Source organism: Fundulus heteroclitus, chromosome 5 (assembly GCF_011125445.2).
Source record: "Fundulus heteroclitus isolate FHET01 chromosome 5, MU-UCD_Fhet_4.1, whole genome shotgun sequence".
NCBI classification, from domain to species: domain Eukaryota; kingdom Metazoa; phylum Chordata; class Actinopteri; order Cyprinodontiformes; family Fundulidae; genus Fundulus; species Fundulus heteroclitus.
The window spans coordinates 19807534-19812247 of NC_046365.1; the positions used below are offsets into that span (position 1 = coordinate 19807534).

Below are 4714 nucleotides of genomic sequence, written 5' to 3' on the forward strand. Positions count from 1 at the left end.
CCGTTGTATACTCTTTTACAATGAAGATCATATGATATTTACCAACATAATCAGCAAAATTGCCAATTAAATCAATTGAAAGAAATAATATTTTGAATTCATCATAATGTGCAGTCTATGGTTTTTGTTTGCTGTTTTTATTAAGCAGCACAGCAAGGGTGAGACATAAATACTTCAGAACAGCTTCCTCATGTTTTTATTAAAGGTGGGAAGGAAGCACAAAATTTAACATATGTTGTATGTGGGTGAAGTGGGTGTTAAAGCGGACTGATAAACTCCACCTTCAGATCAATCGTATAAGGTCGCTCCGCCCTTGGAAAACGCTTGCAGAGCTTGCTGTCATCTGTCGAAGTAAGACCTTAAAAGATTGTCGGCATGTGTGTGTATATATATCTACATATATATATATATATATACATACATACATACATATATATATATATATATATATATATATATATATATATATATATATATATATATATATATATATATATATATATATATATAATACAATATTTATTTATCAACACAGTATTATTTATTTGTGTATATGTAGTTTTGTGAACCGTGTGTGATGTTATTCAAGATTTTTTTTTTTTTTTGGGGGGTTGGGGTTTCTTCACAGATGGAAAGACTTCTGCAGTTCCTGCTCCTGAGCTGGACATTGAGTCCTTTGTGTCTCTCAACCACTGTGAGCTTCATTGGTTCACCACAGGAATGCAAAACAGTTGAATTTGTTCCAGGTTAAACCTTGGTGGAGAAGGCTTCGACATTGTCAAAATGCAAAGAAAGGGTGCCTATGTCATCGACACTGAAACATGGGAACTTGGAAACGGCACTTGCAGAATGTACAGAAACACCTATATGAATGGAGAGAAGCAGAAGGTCCCGGTTTCCGTGGTGGACTGGAGAAACCTCCTGAAATGCAGCTGGAAGATCTCCAGTATGATTTATCATTCTGTTGAAACTCTCATCAGTGATTCCACATCATCTGTGTCCAACGACTGGAAATTTGGTCTTGATCTCCCTGCAGCCTCAGTTGGTTTTGCAATTGGGGGTTCACACTCCAAGGAAGCTGAATTTGGCATGTCAAAGTCAAAACAAGACCGCTACACCTTTTTCCGTCATTCTGTTAATTGTAACTACTATAAGTGAGTATGAAGAAAAAATTTCTTAGAATAAGAAAATTCAAAGTTTTTCATTAGATGTGCAACTGACATTTATTTATTTTTACTGTTCTGTTTTCCATAGCTACCGACTGACAACAAGTCCACCTTTAAGTGATGAGTTCAAATCTGCGTTGCAGTCTCTTCCGCCACATTCCTCTGGGTCAGCATATCGGAATATCATCAATACTTATGGTACACATTATATCACACAGGTGGTTCTAGGAGGGGAGATCAAAACAACCACATCAATTAGCACATGCAAGGCAACCATGAGTGGATTGACAGCAACAGAAGTTAGTCATCGTTTGTCAGTTGAAGCCTCGACTAACTTTGATACCTCTAATAGCATTAGGGCTATGTACCAACATTGTCAATCAGAGAAACGGAAATTAACCCACATTCAAAGTTTCAACGCTGAGTTTAGTGAATGCATAACAGATGTCATTGGTGGGGACAGAGATGATGTTGATTTCTTTCAAGAGAATTTTGATCCTAGTGTCCATAACAGGTGGAAAAACTCTCTTAAAACTACGCCTGACATTGTCCGTTACAACCTGAAGCCCCTGCACACTATTCTGCCAGATGGTCATTCTGCCAAAACCGGGCTGAAACATGAGGTGAAGCAATACATCAATAGCAATGTAGTGTTGAAAAAATGTTCAGAATCCTGTCAAATTGGAGCAAGGTCCAGCAAAAGAGACCCTTGCGCCTGTGTGTGTAACAGCAACCAGAATGTCAAGTCCAACTGCTGTCCTGCTGGGAAAGGGCTCGCAACATTAAGGGTGTACAATCTTTATGCAAGAAATCTGGACAGTGATACGTTCACTCAGTCGGATGGTTCAGTCGTTGTTAAATATGGTAACCTGGAAATGTGCACTGAAATTATAGATGATGATGATGACAATCCTAACTGGCCAGAAACATTTAATTTTGGACCCATTGTCATCAACATGTATAACAAACTGAAGTTCACAGTTTATGATGAAGATACATATTGGAACAGTGATCTGATTGGTGAGTGTTCATTTGATCTCCGGAATGGGAATGTGCATGACAGCTGCATGTTTGATGATGGTACCTTCTACTTTAGTTACTCAGTTGAGTGTGTGTGCACCAAGCCTTGGTGGAAGCCAGTGTGAAGAGTACATTCCCTCTCATATGGATTCATCTTTGGCTAAAGTTTTCTACTCCAGAAATGGAATTTTAAGTGGAGTTTTAAAAAAGGGGGTTGTTAAATCTGTTCCTCAACGAAAAAATGTAGTCCAGCTGTGAGAAAGACAAAGGGATTTGATTTTAATAATTTTTGCTTGAAGCATTTTTCTCTACTTTTATCTTAATAAAAACTGCAAATGCTGCAAATTTAAAAATAAATTTGACATTCGGAATCTCTACTGATAACCTTCCTATGTGTTTCTTTCTTTGTACTTGCAAAAATCCGCAATAAAGCATTCACAAAGACAGTTTTTTTGCATGTCGTTGTTCATGTATAATAAAGAAATAAGCTAAAATATCTCCACTGCACACTGTCAGCAGAAAGTTATTTTAAAGTTAATATCAATTATGTTTATCTGAGCCAGAATATTTTTGATTTTGTTCAGGTTTGTATTTAAATGTTACAAAACAACAAGTGTATTAAAATACTAATTTTAATGATAATAATAATCTTTATTTTGATTGCAACATACATTCCAATGAAATTTGTTCTCTGCATTTAACCCATCCCTTTGGGGAACAGTGAGCTATTCCCAAATCATTCAGCCAAAATAACAGTGATGGCCTTATTTATTTATTTATTTTTTATTATTTTTTTATTTTATTTTTTTTGGGGGGGTGGTACTTTTTTATGGAATTTACAAGACTGAAGACAAAGAAGATGTCCACCGCAGCTGTGTATAAAGCTCCTGGGGCATCCCCAGCACTGAGCTATATAATACACTAGAGTGCTGATTTTGCCGAAAAACTGAAGTCACTGGCCACCATCTTGCTACTCCCTACTCTCACAGAATCCCACAGGATTTGGTTGCAACAACAAGCAGTTTTCTGGCTGAGTGAAAACGTTTCACAGGTAATTCTACAGTCAGTGGATGTACTAACACTATCAACTACTAGGAAATTAGGTGCTGAAATATTTTACATGTTATTCATATTAAATACACATATTTATATTTATATATACATTATTCATGTATATATACATATGTGTATATGTATATATATATATATATATATGTATACATATATGTAAGTATATGTTTTTGTATATTGTTATTTATATATTTATAAATATTATATACATATATTTAAATTAATAAAATGCAAAATATTTCAGCACATGACTTTCTCAGTACTTGATAGTTTTAGAACTAAACTAAACATAAAAGTATATGGCATTTGACATTTTAAAAGTCTTAAGCCCCCCCTGAACATGAGAAAATTCTCATTTGATGCTGTAGCGCACATATTCCCTAGTTACTAGGGGAAAATAGGGAGTACCAATATGGCGGCTGTGGCTTCAAAGCGACTTGTTCTAACAGCGGGCTATTATCACTCCAGTGTATAATATAGCTCAGTGATCCCTACCCATTGAAATGAATTATCTAAATCTTGATTGACAGGTTAAAGGACAATTAATGTGTGTGAAAATTAGACTTTCCTGAAAAATGGAGACATTGTGAAGAATTTTTTTTATTCAGTAAGCAAATTAAATTATGACCTATGGAAATATTAATACAACAATAGCAGAAATGTTAGCAGTAGTAAGTTGTTTTTCAGAAAACAAGCATCTAAAAGTATAATCGAGCATCTGATTTAACACATTTACAAGATTGAGTAGTAAAAACAGTTATTATTTACATAACAGAATTCAACACAGAGACATGGAAAATGATGGTTTTGATAAAAAAAAGTATTACATTTCTCGAGGGTTATTCATGTTAAACTTTAGGGAAGTGTCTGATAGAAGATCTATCTATATGTATCTGTATATCAGGGTTTCTTCTAGGATGTAAATGGGGGTGGTTGCTAGTCGCTAGATGATGTCATCATCACCTATTTGCTATATTTTCTACTTGTTCATACTTGTGATCCAGGCTGTAGGAAAGAGAAGCTTTTGTGAAGACAGAACACAGTTCAGGGCACAGTTCAACCAAGGTAAAACAAAACAAAACAAAAAAAAAAACTCACAGTATTACTTGTCCTGAAGCCAATCTTTTGACCTTTAATCATATGAGCTGTTTAGCTTTATCAGATCTAATAATAAGAATATGAATGAATATGAAAACCTATCCCTCTCATGGGATCAAAAAGTAAGAGCTATAATGGCCATATTGTGAGTAAAAATGTATATATCTAAGAAGAAGAAAAATGGGTCAAAGAAAGTATGGAGCTACAGTGCCTAATATAATTTGCAGTTGGAACCACAACGCTACCCTTGATGCAAACAAGGAAACTTCTGTGTAAAGTTTGATTTCAAACTTGCAGACCTCAGCCAGCCTTTTGAAATATATCTCCGCCATCTGCTGGATGGCCGAGGATATGCAGGA

General features: G+C 35.2%; 1 pseudogene; it reads left to right on the top strand.

The window, feature by feature from the left end:
* Positions 1-628: 628 nt before the first annotated feature.
* LOC118563040 lies at positions 629-2467 on the top strand (annotated as a pseudogene).
* Positions 2468-4714: the final 2247 nt, after the last annotated feature.